General features: G+C 43.0%; 1 protein-coding gene across 1 annotated transcript in view; it reads right to left on the minus strand.

Annotated features, from left to right (window-relative positions):
* The window catches only part of TTC7A (tetratricopeptide repeat domain 7A), a 1,603,679-nt gene that overhangs the window by 1,410,406 nt on the left and 173,312 nt on the right, over positions 1-19,961 (minus strand). The gene's annotated exons all lie outside the window — the stretch shown is intronic.

Consider the following 19,961-nt stretch of genomic DNA (forward strand, 5'->3'; position numbering starts at 1 on the left):
GAACTGCTTCGCCTCAGTAGTGGAGCGCCCGTGGTCTGCAGATCAGCCACTGCACTAATATCTTCGGAACAGCTCGGCAAAGTCCCCCACCAGAGTATCCACGGCGTTATTTTATTTTTTCTCTAACACCATGTGCAAAAAACAACAGGACAGTCAGCGCGTTTCGGCGAATGCCTTCAACTGGACCATAGAGTCCCACCGTCTAGACTGTCTATTTAAAATAAAAGAGTGCATAGATCCCTTGTTTGTTTCCATAAAAAATAGACTAGACCAGGGGTACTCAGAGTACGGCCCGCGGGCCAGTGGCGGCCCGGCAAGCCTTCCCTGGCGGCCCGTGGACCTTGTACACATCATACCAGTGTTTAAATTAATATTATTTTTTTTTTAAAGAGTGTCTGCAAACTAGGTTACAGCAGCGCGACTCCGAGACTCTGCTGCTCTGTGAGGGCTGGCCGGGCGATTCCTGCCATAGTTAGAGTGGAGCTGCAGGGGCGCTAAGAGGTGAACACAGCCTCATTAACATTCTAATGGTCTTTTAAAGACCTGTTAATGCGCTCGGTGCAGCTATGTGTGTGTGTGTGTGCTCCGAAGCTGTCTCAGCCCGGGCTGACACAGAGGCAGGGTGAGATGACAGAGGGAGAGGGAAAGAAAGGGAGACAAAGTGAGGAAAGGAAAGGGAGACCGGGTGAGGTAGTAAGAGAGGGAAGGAGGGAAAGGGAGGGAGGAAGGGAATGGGAGGGTGAGGGTGAGGGAGGGAAAGGGAGTGACAGTGAGGGAGTGAGGGACTCTGTGTACAGTTAGAATGCGTGTGTGGGTGGCTCGTGGCTGGCATCAGTACTGGGTGCAGTGACTGACTGGGTGGCATCAATCATGCATGTCATGTCAGGAGGATAAAATAAACATAAACTGCAAAGTGCAAACTTAACTGATGATCGATCGAAATGACTTTTAAATTATTTTACGCGCACTGTGTTACTAGGCCTCGGATCGGAGCCTAGGCGCTGGGCGGCATTGATTTGAAATGCGATGGGGAGGCTCAGGCGAGGCGGCGCGGTGGCAGGACTCCATCTGGTTAAGCGCGCCGTCAAACGACACTTATACACTCATGCCGTCATAAATAACATGTTGGAGGCGAGGCGCACAGTTAGGTGAAATACAAAAGTACTTACTGCAGAACAGGTGCCGCCGCCGGCCGCAACATGCATCAAATGTCGATGCCCGTGATATAACCATAGCAATCAAATATGTCAAAGTTATTAAAGATAAAGGGGCCCTATAGTGACATGATGTAAGTTAAAAAGCACACCAACACGTAGCAACAAAGAGATGCAGGCTAGCGGGACCTTAAGTGACCTGTGTGACGCAGTCCACGCTGTGCGATGAGCCACATGAACAGAGAGTGCAGTGGAACTGGAGTGAGGGCACTACAGGAAGAGATGGCAAACCGAGGGTGCACCGCGTTCAGCTGCATTGAAGGAAGAAAATTGTTAGCATTTTTAACATTTAATTGAAACTTGAGCACGTTCAGGTCAGTGATTTAGTTCCTGTTTACATTGTATGTGTTAATATTGCATAGTTGCATTCCCTAAAAGTGTTAGCTATTTTAAGGATTCTGTTCATGCATTATTTTTCATGTCTCACATTACTCTTGTACAGTGCATACCTTGAACTGAGTAGCATCACTTGAGAGCGCTGGAGCTTAGGCTGAGGGCACTGGAGTTTCTCACAGTGCCTGTCAAATAGTGAAAAAGATGTTCAGAAATCTTGATGGACATCAAATCCTGGCCTCTCAGCAGAGCGCATAGGGCAGTAGTCATGTGTTCCAGTTGCAATGTGATTCTGTGCATATGGGTTTGATGGAGGTATACTTTTTTCAAAATAATGACGTAAAAGAACATTTAGTAAATGCTTCCTACTCGTAACAAGTCATCCTTAACTTTTACGCCCTACCACTTTCAAATGTCACCAGCCGCCACTGTGAGGGAGTGAAAGGGAGATCGGGTGAAGGAGTGAGAGAGAAAAAGGGTAGGAGGGAAAGGGAGGGAGGAAGGGAAAGGGAGGGGGGAGGGAGGGAAAGGGAGTAACAGTGAGGGAGGGAAAGGGAGTGAGAGAGGGAAAGGGAGACAGAGTGAGGGAGAGAGAGAAGGAAAGGGAGGGAGAGAAAGGAAGGGAGGGAAAGGGAGTGACAGAGTGAGGGAGTGAGAGAGGGAAAGGGAGGGAGGGAAAGGAAGGGAGGGAAAGGGAGTGAGGGAGTAAGGGAGGGAAAGGGAGACAGAGCGAGGGAGGGAAAGGGAGACAGAGTGAGGGAGTGAGAGGGAAATGGATTCAGGGAAAGGGAGGGAGGGTAAGGGATGGAGGGAAAGGGAGGGAGAGAAAGGGAGTGACAGAGTGAGGGAGTGAGGGAGGGAAAGGGAGACAGAGTGATAGAGGGAAAGGGAGACAGAGTGAGGGAGTGAGAGAGGGAAAGGGAGACAGAGTGAGGGAGTGAGAGAGTGAGAGAGGGAAAGGGAGGGAGAGAAAGGAAGGGAGGGAAAGTGAGTGACAGAGTGAGGGAGTGAGAGAAGGAAAAGGAGACAGAGGGAGGGAGACAGAGGGAGGGGGACAGAGTAAGGGAGAGTGAGAGAGGGAGGGAGAGGGAGGGAGGGAGACAGAGAGAGAAAGAGAGCGAGAGAGAGAGAGATTTGTGTATGCCGGGTCTGGTGGCTCAATGGACGAAGGTGTCCGCTGCAGGGACCAGTGATCAACCTCATGGTCAGTTTTTTTTGTTGCTCTGGCCCCGCCCCCTCCCCCACTGACCCCACCCCCACTGGTGCGGCCCTCGGACACAAACCACAGTGTAAATTTGGCACCCGAGAGAAAGTTTGTGAGTACCCATGGACTAGACTGTTAACCCACATTTAGCTTTTTCTGATTTGACATATAGTAGCTGCCATTTTCTTTTAGTTTTCAATGTTACATTTTTGTAATCAGACAATTTTGGCGGAATTTTCATGTAAAGTACTTTTAACCAATTTCAAAAAAGGAACAATAATATTAAAATACCAATTTAAGACATAAGATGTTATTTGTAAAATCGTATCTAGATCAAGAATTCCCATAAGGGTTATAAGAAGGGTGTGACATGGAGCGAAATAGAGTAGAAGAAATAGACAGGGTTAATATATATATATATATATATATATATATATATATATATATATATATATATATATATATATATATATATATATATATATACATATATATATATATATATATATATATTACCACAAACAATGGCGAAATGAACCCGCGCCACTTTCAAAAGGCGGGCCACAGCGGGGTTCGCCTTACCCCCGTCAATCCAGTAAAGAAGTTGTCACCAGTATCCATAAGACAACAAGCTGAGGCCCAGTTGCATTCAAGGTGAGTTTTTAATGGCAGAAAACACCCAACGCGTTTCGCAGCCGCAGCCGCTTTTCACTCGTGATCAGGTGATCGTGTGTTGGAAGGTGCTGAAGGTTAGATGCTGTGTCCTTGGCAGTACCTCGCAGAATTGTGCCCATGTTTGTAGTTTGTGACTGCATTCCTTAAGTTATAAAACTCCAGCTAGTCAGTATGAGGCATATTTATCTTCAACAGTGAGGACTGAGAATATTGGCTTAGGGCTAGCCTCAAAGCCTGCTTACAGAATGCATTGTGGTGGCTGGCACCTATGTGTCACCAGCAAATACATTCCACAAATGTAATCTCTGGTGGAAAAAATTAAGCGTTCCTTCAGACAGGCTCTGTGGACAAAGGAACAACAAAGAATAAGAAGTGGTGAATGGTCTGACCATGTAAATTCCATTCAATTCTCACATAAAAAGTTGGCCAGGGAGAAATAGCATAATTTCCTTAGCAGAAATTACGCTAAATTCCCAAACAATTAAATTGAATTATGCAACATGCTAATATGACATTGAGCACTATTGTTAAGCATCATCACATCCAGGTTGAACGTGAGGACATATTTCACTCTAACACAAACCTCCTTTTAGACCCGTCACCCTTGGTGTGGTCATCCACCACACTTTTTGGCTTAATAACTCCTGTTTTCTGGATTTGTTTTTTTTTTTGGCATTAGGACCAGTGCTAATGTGCTCGTTTCTCTCTCCCTAGAACGGATACAATTGGCTTACACCTGACTTGCACATTTAAGTTAAATATATGTCCCCAAATTATGGCACAACATTTACCCAGTGCATGTAAATTAAATGCTACTAGTCGGCCTGCTTTACGAAACTAAGGTCCATATACAAAACATGTATAAAATGTTGCACTGAGAGAATGATTATGCCCAGATGAGATGTTCATTCAAAAGTTTAACAGCCATATTCATTTTTTTAATACATTCAAAATTGGTGGGTAAGAACGCAACACACTGAGGGCACACAATGAACAGCAAAAACAACACAGGCATTAATATGCGACATAAATAAAGAAATATTAGTCACAGATAAACACAAAGATACACTTCTGCTCCTATATAAAATAGTATGTGGAGTAAATAGGGTATGTGCAGGAGCCAATGACGTTTTGATCCTCACATAATTACAGGATCATCATCAGGACATTACAATTAATGCCTGAGATGCATATACAATAATAAAGGAAGTCAGCAATTCCCGTGGGGAATTTCACACCAACAAAGTCAATGCCCAGGATAGGCAACGCTTAACATGGACTGGAAATCAGTGATCCAGAGGATTAAATGCTCCAACATAATCCAGGGGGCCAGGAATTAATTCGGAATAGAGAAATAACCCACGTGTCAAACGACCAAACAATGCTGGAAACAGACATCTAGGCGGCGCAATCAGGGTGAATGTCGGCGCTAAGGGTGCGGAGTCCGAAAAGTCAACTGGGGCAGATTGCAACAATCATGGTCAAGTAAGCACTATCATCAGGCCGATGTAGACATGGGCTTGGACCTGCTTTGGCATCTGTAGATGTGGGTCTGCAGCACTCATTGTACCATGCTCTTATGTAGCACTTTAAAGCATGTCTCACACCTGCCACTGTAGCCTGTCATGCAATTATAAAACTGCCATTAAGACCTGGGAATATAAACGTCTAGCCAGGCTTAAGCCTTCCTTTTTAAGCCTAGTTTAGGCTCAAAAAGCCCATAGGGCCGTCTGCATTGTATTTAAAAAATAGGACGTGTTTGTAAATTTTACATGTTGTGGTTGTGAAAACTTCTAAATTCGTTTTTCACTACTGTAAGGCATATCTCTCCCATTGGATAATATTGAGTTAACCTATTGCATTTAGTAAGTGCTAACATTTGATTGGGAGCAGGGGGAAACGTCATATTTGGACTCAAATGAATTGTGATTTAAAATCCTCTCTAATGGTAAACTTGGATTTTAAATCACAATTTTGAAATTGCCACTTTTAGAAAGTTGGCATTTTCTTGCCCTAACCATTTGGTGCCTACTGCCAGTGTTCTGGCTCACATGACTGTGAATAACTTAACTGCTGGGCTTCGTATATTCCTTGCTTAAAGTGAGACAAAAGGAACTAGGTGTTAGTGGGCTGGACCATCCTAATAGGATGGTAGGGAGCAGAGCTGTTGCCTTCCACACTTACATTTCAAAGCACACACAAAGGAACCTGACACTACCCCAGATGTCTTGGAGCCTTGGCAGGGGAAAGGAAGAACTTGTCAGAACCAAATGTTGGGGTAGCCAGGATTTCCTCTCCCCCCCACAATTAGAAGGTTGGCACCAGGTATAAACATTGAACCCTCAGAACTATTTTTCAGTACACTTCTGAGCCTGTGGTAGACTTTAGAACAATAGCTGGAACCCCCAAAGGACTGCCCTGCTGTTTGAGGCCTGCCTTGTTTTCCAGAGGACTGCCTTGCTGCCACCAGAGGAGTGCCTTGCTGCTTGAGGTCTGCCTTGCTCCACAGAGGACTGCCCTGCTGGTAGAGGCTTGCCATGCTGCTTGAATCCAGGACTACCAGAGTGACTCCATGTCTGGCCTTCTGTGTTGGCTACAGGGACATAAGCTCCAGAGATCTTGAACTGTGCACTTGGCCTTTGCTGGGGTTACACCTCACTCCCTCAAGTAGTGCCTTGAGACCCTGGACCCTTAGAAGTGGTGTTAGAGGTGCTGCTCCTGCCTAACTGTGAAAAATTGGGACCTGGAAAAACTTTTCACCAAAGACGACCAGAAGAATTGAGGGAAGACAGGAACCTACTTGCCAACCAATCCGCCCAAGGTGGATCACCAGTCGGTCTGATTTTGAGGTAGCTTCCGCTATGTTCTTCTCTGAAGCAGCAATGGTATCCAGCTGTGTGTAGGCCTCTTAGACTACGGCTTGCTGGAGATTTTTGATTTCCAGAAAGTTGTACAAGTCCGAAAGTAAAAATCTTCACTATGGTCAATGGCGGCAGGCTCTCCATCGGCGACAAGGACCTCCTCAGCCTAGAATTCCAGCTGCTACCACTCATCATTGAGGGCTTTCCAGATATCTCGCCCAGTGCAACTCCAACAATGACTCCTTCTCTGACCCAGCCTGCTGCCTGGCCCCAATGAACTCTAACTTCTCTGGAACTTTTCTTCAAAATTCATTCTAAATTTGAAGGTAAATCAAGGCTGGGCCCAATCCACCTCATGTATCTGACCCATGCTCAGTCGCAGTTGGCCTTAACATTTGACTTTGCACTGGTCTCGCGCAAAAGATACCCATGATCAGCACTTTAATCTATTATGTGTTAGATTTCACGAAAAACGTTCACACATTTTTTATTGGATTTCATTTATATTGGCGTCATCTTATTTATTACATTTTTCTCTATTTTTCGAAATTGGTGTGGGGTGTTTCTTCTGTTGTGTTTTCACTTTTTTACTGTTCGTGTGCTATATAAATACTTTACTTATTACCTCCAAGTTAAGGCTTACTGCTTTTGTGCCAAGCTACCTGAGGGTTAAGAACAGGTTAATATTGTGACTTTTGAGGCTAACCCGGACAAGAATTGAAGTTGTTGCTTAAGTAGGGGGGTTTTCCCCAACAATCAAAAATCCAATTTCTTACACCTCTCATCCAGTAGAAAATGTTCAAAGCCAGTAATCAACAGAATCATTACATATGAGAATTGTAATGTACAGTTTGGTGGAAAAAGCATTAATTTATGGGTTGACAATCAAGCTCTGTCTTGATGGAAAGGTTGCATTGTGTGCGAGTTAGAGTAGAAATTGTAGACTTTCCTGTGTAGGCAGCTAGTGCAAGTAAGCACGTTCTAGCTAGACAAGATCGCTCTGCAAAAGTTCTGGCAGATTTTCTACTGCTGCATTGTGCATCAGTTTAAAAGGATTTCTGAAAGTCTTTGGATGAACTGGATATACCACATTTCATCCGTCATAGTTTGATGAAAAATGGCTTGTATGTATAAATACTTGGCAAAAAAAGCAATGGGCACGTGTACACAGAAAGGGAATCAATACATTAGAGAGGGGAAAAGGAGCTTATAAGTAGCATTGGTCATTCTTCAGAAAGTTCTGAGGGGTGGCATAGTATTTCTAGTTACCTTCAGAAAAGAGGTTACTTGAAGGAGAGTTTTAGTTCTTTCCAGATGACACATAATTGTTATAGGTTAGGATGAAATTTCACCTTCTAGGCACATGACACAAGACATTTTGTCATCTAGTCCTGTCCTTACTGTATTCTTTGTCTCAGCCATGGAAGTGTTACTTCTACGTACCCATCCTGAAGGTATTAGAGCGCTTTCCATGAGAATCCATTACAATCTACAAAGTCACAATTCCTTTTTTCTTTAGGCACAGAGATATTAAGTGATTTGCCCAAAATCACAAGATGTTGAACTGATGCGAGACTCAAACCTGGTTCCTCGGGTAGGGTAGCATGTTGGATTCACAAACTCAAAGAAGATGCAGAAGGTGTTGAGGATGAGCTAGTTGGATAGGGGGAGCTTGCAGATAGCGATTGGTTCATATTTTCCTGGTCTTTTGATTAATCAGGATGCTTTTCACTGTCATATAAGTGTCTAGGGCATGGTCAAGTAAGGCATTGCTTCTACAAAGGAGTGATAAGAATTTTCCAGAGGACGGTAAATCACAGGTACATTTTTAACATATTTATACATGCTTAATGTCTAATGAGGAACACCACTTTCAGGTATAGCCTAAAGAAATGGTTTCATAAAACTTTCCTATCATTGGTATAAAAATCATTACAAATGTACCATTACTATGAGAGGATAAGGAACTATTAAAAAAATCACTGAATGGTGAATGGGAATGCTCTAAATCTCTGGTTTGCTTAAAATATTACTAGAAATTAAATGACTTCTTTCACATCACACTGAAATCCTTCCTAAAGTCTAGCCAAAGCAGAGGAAACTTCTAGAAATCCTAGGTCTTTTTGTACTAATTCTCAAAAGAATAGAAGGTATTTCTTAACAGCTAATATGGTCTACTACATTACTATATTAAATGATGAAAAACGAGTACTGAAATTCTAACATGCCACAGGAATTTTACCAGTGAATGGAACACATTATCTGGAATACTTCTGAAAAATGCAAACATGAAATGTTAACTTAAAGTGTCCCTATGCAGCACTATGCACTAGTTAAACGTATGGTGTAGGGAAAAGTGCAGAAATTCAGGAAGTAAATGGAAATGAGAAGAACAAATTAATAATGTAATTAACTGTGAAACAATGTATGCAGTGTACTTATAACTTTGCAAATTGACTTTACATATGTTTGCAGTACAGTTACGCGACTAAAGAGCAGTATGTGTTAACACCTCCGTGTATTCGGAAATGGCAATAAAAATGAACAATCTTTTTAAGATGTGGAAATAATCCGAAATCGGCTAGCAAGTAAGATACATAGGGTGCTTAATGTTTTGGTATAATCTCATGAGGAACTCAATTGAAACTTGCCCAACAAATACAAATCTCTTTATGAAACATGAAAAACATCTATGTATGCCGTAGCATTTGAGCTACTTGTTCCCACAAGTAAAACTCAGTATTTATTGTAGGCCTGTAAAATACAGAGTCAGAGACAACCTGGCCAAGGGCCAGTGAGCCCACTAGGAAAGCAGAGGCAATGGCTAGGGGCAACAAGCCAATAGCTGAAATAGGTGGGCCTAAACAAATCATCTATGACTGAATTTTGACTAGATTGCAGTATACAATTACATAGGATCCCAGCCATAAGCCATACACCTAAATATATGACACGTAACCACTGGTAATTCCTTTGAACAGCACTTATATTCATCACTTTGTAGTTTGTCTATGGCATTGCAAAATGGAATACACCAAGTGTAAATCAGTCTTACTTCACCCTCAATATGGACAGGCAGCTGGAATTGGATGTTTTCGTCACTATGACTGGGAACACAAGCAACTCAGATGTGGCACGATAAAGTCATTATGTTTTCATGTTTATAGGTAACATAGCCATTCATGTTGGCTCTTTTAAATCTAACCCAATACCAATCTGCATAAGGTTGGTTAACTTCTTGAATGGCATAGACAAGCTAACAATTAATTGAATAAATGCAACCCGGGAAACTACTATCCCTTCAAATTGAAGGGACATTGGTCAGGAACCCTTTTAAATATCAAGCTTGGATTACATTCAGATTTTGTCTCATTAACCATATGAAACCGTTCCCAAGGCTGTATATTCCTGGAGGCATGCACTCTCTGAGCCTGTGATAAAGAGTCAGTGCAAAGTATTGTCCACTTTTTAAAAATGTTTGGCATCAGGTGTAAAATAGAAGATTATGCAGATGTAACAATATTGTTCCTATGTTTAAGCCTTGGTTCATAGAGGATTACATGTTTTCGATAAATGAGGCAGTTCTGGAATTTGTGCTGCAATTGTTTGCTATATTTGAATTACTGAACCCCAGGAGTGGTTATTACTCTGATTCATACAACTGATTATTATTATATGATATATATGTTTCTCATACATGTGTTCTGCATGGGCTTTTGTATTTATTGTATAGTATAAACGTGCACTGTATGCTATTTATGTGTTTTTTTTATGGTTTACTTCGCAAACTGCAAAACTTGAATTTTATTGACTTGTTTTTCTATTTCTTGCTTCTATGTGCCATCGGGTGAGTAACAACCCATTTTTCAACATGCCGAATTATATGAACACAGGTAGTAACTGCACGTATTGTGCATGTGGGTAATTAAAATGGCAAAATGAGAGAATGGGAAACCGTCAGTACAATAAAAGGGGGAAGCTTTCGGTGAACTATGTAAAAGCATTGTTAAAAGTTATTTCCCATTCCAGGAAAAAAAAACAGGGAATTTCATCTGGAACAATCACCTCGGGTGGAATTTTACCACCCATATAATTCACAGTGTCATTGTGTCTGAAATTTTCAGGATTGCAAGCTGTGGACCTGATAATTTCTGGTCAAGATACATCAGACGCTGTTACAACCAGTAGATATGAAAAACAGTTGGTCCTTCAAACGTTACAATTTAGTTGACGATAAATATAGACCAGAATCAGTACTATATTATAAGCAATGTGTCCAGCCGGACACTTATTTAATGAATCAAGGTAATTCAGTGGTAATCAAACAAGGGGTGATCGAGAGGGACACAGTCCTGTATCCTTCGAAAACAACCAAAGAAACAAACAAACATTCACAAATAATCATAAATTTTTTAGGCAAAAAAGGGGAAACATTTTTTAGCCAATACTTTTGATCACTGTAAGCTTTTTGAGAAAACAGCTATTGCACTGGTTTTAACAGACCAGTTTAACGTACAAGCTGTTACAAAAGTCGACAACGTTTCGATCCATGACTTAATTCTTGGATCGTCATCAGGACAAGGAAATTTGGGAGTATGAAGTAGTGCACTGCCTGGGGAAAATTAGGAACGAGGAGGGAGGCAGGAGATATGGAGTTAAGGTATATTTGGGGAAGACTGGGAATAAGAATAAAGTGCAAGTGACCTCCTGGTGAACAGCACACTGTGGATTATTATTATAAGCACACTGCTTATAATAATAATAATCTACTATTATATTGCATATAATATAGTACTGATTCCGGTCTATATTTATCGTCAACTAAATTGAAGGACCAACTGTTTTTCATAACTTGTAGACACCCAGGGTCCTTACTACCTTGCGGGTTCCCTTGTTTACACTAAACAACATGTTACATCCAGTAGAGGCAGCGGGTGTGAGTGCACAGCTCGGCCTCTGCTCAACCTCTGTAACATGGGGGGAGCAGACAGGCATCCACCCACATTGGGTACCTATGCACAACATAACCTTGCAATGGCCTCAATATACGGATGGAATATAATAACAGTGGCATCACAACTATAATATATATCACTCCACTCAATATTAGAAGTATCTGAGACTCCTCAGCACCTTCTTGACTCTTCCTACACATCACAGACACAGCAAACAATATCTGCATTGCCTCCTACCTTTAACTACAATGTATTGGACGGCAGCTAACAGTTTTGTTGCCCCCCCCCCCCTGTCTTAATCTGATATAATCTGTGTTATCATATGATATTGTACACAAGGTCAATATCTGACTTCTCAATGTCAACAGACAGGCATATCATTTATTAAAGGAGCTGTGGAACCTTGCTGGCAACTGGTAGGCACAAATACAGACTGTACAGCTGCGTAACCATCCACTCAACACTATCCAGAAAGGCCTGCATAGAATGGAGACATCTGCCTAACATTGGTCACCAGAGCACTCTAAAATAATTCACCCTGGAGTTTCCGAATCGTCACATACTTTGAGAACCAATATCCTATAATGTAGAATTTTAATGCAGCTCACCATAGGCAAATATCTTGAACTCTACTAACGACAACCATATACACATGGGCTGTAACACAGTCAATCTGATTCCCCCTCACTCTCTTTACAACATGGTGACTCCCTCCGGATCCATAAGATCTGGGAGTGGGAGGCCTCCTGCCATGGCAGCATGGGAAATCAGATTGAATATATAAAAGAAAAAATAATATCAAGGACTTAAGATAGGCCACTGCAGCACAGGAGGGCCCAACCCTTTAGGGACTCAAAATCATTTCAAGGGGGGCCCCATTCAGCACAAGACTAATGAATATTTGTGAGATATGCAGACTTGGAAACCTCTTCACACTGTGCAGCAGGGCCCATCATTTTGCGTGATACCACTGATTAATAGTGTCTATAACTCCCACTTTCTCATCCATCACACCACCAAACACCATGTTCCATAACATGATAACCACAACTCGCTAATCATCACACTCATACACACATTAAGGAAACACCCGCCACAACTCAAATTAAAGACAACACGTTTCAACACCACATATCGGGTAGTAAGAAATGCAATAAATTACAATGCAATGTATTAACATCGTTACTGATTCAGGGCACCAAGGTATAATTCTGCAATTGTATGTGAAGAAAAGTTCCTTTTGGCATTCAGTGTGCCAGATTTTTTTAAGCTAACTGGGCATCATGTTTCCCATAAAATCTTTTCTTTGGCTGCTGAAGTGAAGCTCCAGGAATATTTACAGGTGACAAGTTGAGAGCAACAATCCTGCCAAGTGCCACGCATGTCACGTTAGGACAACGCAATTTAAGGTAAGTTCCCGCATTACTGCATGAGCAGTAATTTGTCATGCAAACAAGATGGAGAGACAGCTAAGTGTCATATCTCAAACTCTCCGACTTGTTGTGGGTTGCTCTACTTTTTTTAATTAGCTATCACACAGATACCTTGTTGCTGCCAGTTCTGTTGATCAAACCATACGTTGACACAAGGGCCAGCTTGCATAAGCAACTGAGAAGATGTCTTCTTACCCAAACAGGCCTGAGAGTATTTCAGATCTATGTATGCAGCTGCTGGTAAAGGTATTGCTTCCTGGTAGACTTGCTAACTGGAGTGTGTGTGTGGCAAAATAAATCCAATACATTGTTGTTTGCAGGTCCAATTTAAGTCAATGAAAAAAATGGGCATATTTGAAATTCCTCCTCCTTCAGGTGGGAAATACCATTGAATGAGAAACACTATTTATATTTTTGCAGGATTTGTGTTTTTCAGGCAGAACGAGACAGTGGTTGCCATGTGGCCTTCTATTGTGCGATTTACAATTTCTGCCAGTTCTGACTTTGCAGTACGATTGATTACCTATTAAGTGAATCAGTTGGCTACATTAAATGCTGGTTTAGACGGTTGTCATTGCATGAGAACACATGCTTCATTGGTATTAATGAATATAAACAGGTTTTAAAACTGCCTTGTGAATCGCATTAATATGCAGGAGCCGGTATATCATACACTACAGTCAATACATTTTGACCCATCATAGGCATATCAACACAACTTAACTGAGCTGAACTTACATTCAATGTGTGTACAGGGTGGTGCTAGGGGCATGCATCCATTACATGGACAAAACGGAGTGATATTTGATAGTGAGTGTAATCAAGCAAAATGTCACACATAAAGCAATCAAATGACACAATCCCAATGAAAACCCAGAAATGCCACACTTAAGGAATCAGAAAACTTGGCAGCTGTGCATTGCTTTATTTTGCTTGAAAGAAAGTGTTACTCAGTCGTTGAATGTTACTCATTATTAGGGCTCCCGGTTTTATGGTATTTATTTTCTTAACATTTCCGTCTGTATTTATCCATATTTATTTTTGGGCCATTTTATCTATATTTATCCATACCTATTTTGTGTTTTGCGTATAAATGAAGTTGTAAAACTGTACATTTCCGAATGTATTCAACTGATAGACACACACTCATACATTGATGTCTATCATGTTTTAGTTATTTAAGCTGGCAAATATTACATAGCAAATATTTACATTATACCATAAATGTATGTTGACATATGCCGCTATTTAAAGAATTGTTACGACGTAATGAATATAGACACAATGGAGCTATATTTGTTGTAGTGATTTGTCCAGCCGGACAGTGATCACAAAAGATTTTTACTAGTTTAAAGAGTTTTAGAAAAAGTTACCTTACATTCACGAAGAGCGAGACACAAGCCTGTGCCTTCACGCTTACAAATTGGCAAAGTAGAGTGATAGAGAGAGGCAAAGAGAAGGATAAGTTTAGGCAAAGAGTGAGCGATTTCTGAGAAATAGAGAAATAGCAGAAATTCAGTTACACCATTATTGACAATTCTTAATGAGTTTACATTTGCATATATGGTGTAAGAACAAAGGAACAAAGGAACTTCAATGGGGGCAATTTTTGCTCCCACCCTGGCAATTCTGTATATGGACTATTTAGAATGCACTATTATCCTCCCCTCCACTAATCCTTTCCATCAGGGCCTCCTCATGTGGAAACGTTACATTGATGACGTGTTCATGATATGGGGAGGCTCTGTTGAAATGCTCCCTACATTTGTGCATTGGCTAAACTGTAATTGCAACGGTTTGACTTTTTCCATTGATCATAGTAAAATCCACATTCCATTTTTGGATCTTCATATCCAACACAATGATGGCCTACTATTCACCTCATTGTTCCGAAAGCCCACTGAGAGAAACACGCTCCTGCGCTACGATAGCTGACACCCCCGAGCTCTGAGGGACAGTCTCCCTTACTCACAGTTTTTAAGGTTGCGTAGAAATTGTTTCCAAAAACAGGATTACTTCAGGGAGGCCAACATTTTAGCAAACAAACTGAAATTCAGGGGCTACCCCAAATGGTTGGTAAGGAATGCTATGAAGAGAGCATGGTACTGCCCCCGAGAGACATTGCTTGAACCCAAGGCCAAGAAGGAGTCTAATAAACCCGTATGCGTGACCACGTTCTCCTCGGCCTCCAACAAAATAAAGAAAACCATTAAAAAAAACTGGCACATCATTAACTCTGGCAACCTTTCTCTTGAACTACCACTATTTGCTTTCAAACGCAACAAAAATTTGAAAGACCAGTTGGTGCGAGCGGCACTTCCGCCCTCAAGAAAGACTAATACCACCCTAAACGATCTCTGGGGTCTTCCCGCCCTGAAAGGCTATTCCAAATGTGGGACATGTGTGGTGTGTGACTATTGCATTGAGAGCAAAGAATTTGTATTTAAAAATGCCAAAAATGTATTGAAAACATTTACCAACTGCAATACTTGCAATTTGATATATGCTATTCTATGCCCATGTAACATGATTTATGTAGGGCAAACTAAACAAAAAATCAATCTCAGGATATGACAGCATCGAAGCAGAATCAGATGCAAGACTGCCAACACCCCCCTGGTCGAACACTTTCTGGAAAAAGGACACTCAGAGAATGAATTGAAATGGACTGTAATCAGCCAAATCACGATACCAACAAGAGGAGGCGATCTATCCAGAATGCTGAACAGAGAAGAACTTAAATGGATATTAAGAACTGATAGTCTTAATTCAGGCCTTAATTTGCAAGAGGACTGGACTAGCCTGCTATAAATGTGTCAAAGTGCTCGTTTACGCTGTACTACTACTGCATGATTAATCTAGTGACATTTTAGATGTCTTTTTAAATGTGTCAGCTAAAAAACCCCAATTTATGCACACCCTGCACTATTGCATGCTTCCATTCACTGTCCCAAGATGGCCACCACGGTTTCTTCACCCTACCTCATTTATTTTCACAGCCCTTTTTAGATGGCCACCGGCACTAGTCCCTTATTCATTTCTATGGCCCGTGATTCGACCAATAAGCAACCAGCACAAATGCCTTTTACTTTCCGGCTTGTGCTAACATCGGAAGATTGCTGGCTGCTACATCGTGCATCATCATTGTAACGAAGCCCTAGGTAAGTGCAGACTCCCACTGGAATCTCTTGCACGCCCCGACCCTGGTATCGAGGCCTGACCTATTCCTCCATCCCTTTACAGGCTCGTCCTTCCACGCCTTAATTCTGGCGTTGCATTCCCCCCGGTTTCGAGGTAACACCTCTCATCAGCCCGGCTAGCTTGACTCCAGTGGTGTGGAGGCTCTGGGACCCACGTCTGGGCTACCCCAGTACACTCAGGGAGAAAATTACAAAAAACAATTTGATGGACAGAATGTAGATCAATGTCTTACATTCACCCCAGTACAAGGATCTGGGCCTAAATCCATCGTTTTTTGCACTCCACACCACCCTGGGTTAGATAATGGCTTTATGCAAATCAGCTCTGACCCTGTGCCCCATGGGAACAGTCCAGTCCGAACTACACAGCCATATCTTTCCCAGACCGGAATCAAGCATCCGAGGACCGGACCGGTTTCGAGGTAACACCTCTCATCAGCCCGGCTAGCTTGATTCCAGTGGTGTGGAGGCTCTGGGACCCACGTCTGGGCTACCCCAGTACACTCAGGGAGAAAATTACAAAAAACAATTTGATTGACAGAATGTAGATCAATGTCTTACATTCACCCCAGTACAAGGATCTGGGCCTAAATCCATCGTTTTTTGCACTCCACACCACCCTGGGTTAGATAATGGCTTTATGCAAATCAGCTCTGACCCTGTGCCCCATGGGAACAGTCCAGTCCGAACTACACAGCCATATCTTTCCCAGACCGGAATCAAGCATCCGAGGACCGGACCGGTTTCGAGGTAACACCTCTCATCAGCCCGGCTAGCTTGACTCCAGTGGTGTGGAGGCTCTGGGACCCACGTCTGGGCTACCCCAGTACACTCAGGGAGAAAATTACAAAAAACAATTTGATGGACAGAATGTAGATCAATGTCTTACATTCACCCCAGTACAAGGATCTGGGCCTAAATCCACCGTTTTTTGCACTCGACACCACCCTGGGTTAGATAATGGCTTTATGCGAATCAGCTCTGACCCTGTGCCCCATGGGAACAGTCCAGTCCGAACTACACAGCCATATCTTTCCCAGACCGGAATCAAGCATCCGAGGACCGGACCGGTTTCGAGGTAACACCTCTCATTAGCCCGGCTAGCTTGACTCCAGTGGTGTGGAGGCTCTGGGACCCACGTCTGGGCTACCCCAGTACACTCAGGGAGAAAATTACAAAAAACAATTTGATGGACAGAATGTAGATCAATGTCTTACATTCACCCCAGTACAAGGATCTGGGCCTAAATCCATCGTTTTTTGCACTCCACACCACCCTGGGTTAGATAATGGCTTTATGCAAATCAGCTCCTACCCTGTGCCCCATGGGAACAGTCCAGTCCGAACTGAAGGACTGGGTTCTGTAGGACCCAGCGGTGCCAGGGCACAACACCTGAAACCTTCATGGGTAACCTGCTCCGGCGTACGAATCACAGAGACACGGGACACTTCCTTCGACGTCAAAGATTCAAGGTTTATTTGCTGCAGGGAACACAGATATCACAGGAAGTACATCGAGTGTAGTTCGGGGAGACTGCTTCAAATTGGTTCTGTGGATCGCTCTTTTTATACAGTTTTTACCCATAAGACAACATGGCACACAAAAGTTTACAACCCGGTTCCCACCATCATCCCCCAGAGGGGTCGCTTTGGTCACTTTAAAACACACAAGGTCCGGATCATAAGTGCGGAAACATTTGGCGGTTCCCAACTGTAAAAACCCATCTTCCCAACATTAGTGCATTCCAATCGGTAATAAACAGATCGAAATAGGAACAAAGACAGGTGCAGAGGAAGACGGAGACAGTGGGGAGATCGGAAAGGGTGTAAAAGGGGAGGTATCGGGAAACACGAGATACAGGCATCAAAGAGACGTGCCTAATGAGATGCACGGCTGGGGCAATAAGTCCGTGCGGCAAGATGAGCCTCGAACGGCGCCATCTGCCTTACAGTAGCATCCCCCTCGTCATCTTCCGCAAATATCTTGGGAGTCCCAGGGTCGCGAAGCGGACAGCGTCCGTTCGCTGGCTACTTGAGGGCAAGAGAAAAAATGGATGCCGTATCTAAGATGGAACCCGTGGGTACAGATGAAAAACCCACATAACAAACGAACGGTTTAAGTTAGCACAGCGAAACTGCGCACACTTACTAAACTCGTCATGTGCGGTTCTTAGATACCAGACTCGACCATATTCGTACGAATCGAAAAACACCACTTACAATTGTCACGGAACCTCAGAACTACACAGCCATATCTTTCCCAGACCGGAATCAAGCATCCGAGGACCGGACCGATTTCGAGGTAACACCTCTCATCAGCCCGGCTAGCTTGCCTCCAGTGGTGTGGAGGCTCTGGGACCCACATCTGGGCTACCCCAGTACACTCAGGGAGAAAATTACAAAAAAAAAAAAAACGATGGATTTGGGCCCAGATCTTTGGACTGGGTTGAGTGTGTGACATTGATCCACATTCGGTCCATCACCTGTTGTGTTTGCATATTCCGCCCTAAGTGCGCTGGGGATGCCCAGACGTGGGTCCCAGGCACTCCACACCACTGGAGTCAAGCTAGCCGGGCTGATGAGAGGTGTTACCTCGAAACTGGTCCGGTCCTCGGATGCTTGATTCCGTTCTGGGAAGGACATGGCTTTTGTAGTTCGGACTGGACTGTTCCCATGGGGCACAGGGTCAGAGCTGATTTGCATATCGCCATTGTCTAACCCAGGGTGGTGTGGAGTGCAAAAAAACGATGGATTTGGGCCCAGATCTTTGGACTGGGTTGAGTGTGTGACATTGATCCACATTCGGTCCATCACCTGTTGTGTTTGCATATTCCGCCCTAAGTGCGCTGGGGATGCCCAGACGTGGGTCCCAGGCACTCCACACCACTGGAGTCAAGCTAGCCGGGCTGATGAGAGGTGTTACCTCGAAACCGGTCCGGTCCTCGGATGCTTGATTCCGTTCTGGGAAGGACATGGCTTTTGTAGTTCGGACTGGACTGTTCCCATGGGGCACAGGGTCAGAGCTGATTTGCATATCGCCATTGTCTAACCCAGGGTGGTGTGGAGTGCAAATAAACGATGGATTTGGGCCCAGATCTTTGGACTGGGTTGAGTGTGTGACATTGATCCACATTCGGTCCATCACCTGTTGTGTTTGCTTGTTGTTCCTTAGCCATGCTATTTAAAGAATTGTCATGCTGTTTTTTAATTTCCATGCCGTCCATCTGTTCATCTGCGGACCTATAATTCATGAACGACTGCACGGAGAGTCACTTAAAAGGAGCACAATTTTCTGTGTTTTCTATCCACTTTTAAAAATAAATGCAGACAGAATACACATTGTTTTCCCTCTGTATTTATCTGTAAAAATCCGTAAAAACGGAAAACTGGGAGCCTTACTCATTATTACACTGAATTTATGAAAATGTCACACATAAGCAATCTGAAACACTGGTAGCTATGCAGCAAAGATGTTGTGGTAAAAGACATATAAAGCAAGTTAATTAACATGAAAAATGATTGATTAAAATTCTCATTTGAAGCTATTATCTAAGTAAGTAATTTAAAAACAAAGGAAATATTTTCACACAGACTGTGGTCATAAAAGAGAAATATAACTTGCCGCTGGGTACAATACAGGCCTCTGTGATTTTGGGGTTGTATGACAGACCCACGCATGCAATTACTTTGCATGCCTTAACAACGCAGTCTTTACCACAACTACGTCTTTACCACGGATGCCTTTACAACAAATTTTCATTGTAAAGGCATGATTAGTGAAGGTAAATGAGGGATAAAGGTTACACCCCAGTCCCCCGCCCTGAGCCCTAAATGCCGACTCCCAGCCTTAAAACTACCCTGATCCCAAGCCTGTCCAAAAACATGCTCACCAAGTCGCAAGCAGGAAGTCCGTGCAGGAAGTCTCCAACTCCTCCACCCCCCTCCCCTCTCACCCCCCCCCCCATCCTTTTGCTCCAAGTCTAGAGCGCTGACTCCCTTTACCGCCTTTGCAACTGAAATCATTGTAAAGGTATGCTTGGTAAAGAAATATGCGTGTTAAAGGCTTATGCGTGGTAAAGGCAAGCAT

The sequence above is a fragment of the Lissotriton vulgaris genome, chromosome 6 (genome assembly GCF_964263255.1).
Source record: "Lissotriton vulgaris chromosome 6, aLisVul1.2, whole genome shotgun sequence".
NCBI lineage: Eukaryota > Metazoa > Chordata > Amphibia > Caudata > Salamandridae > Lissotriton > Lissotriton vulgaris.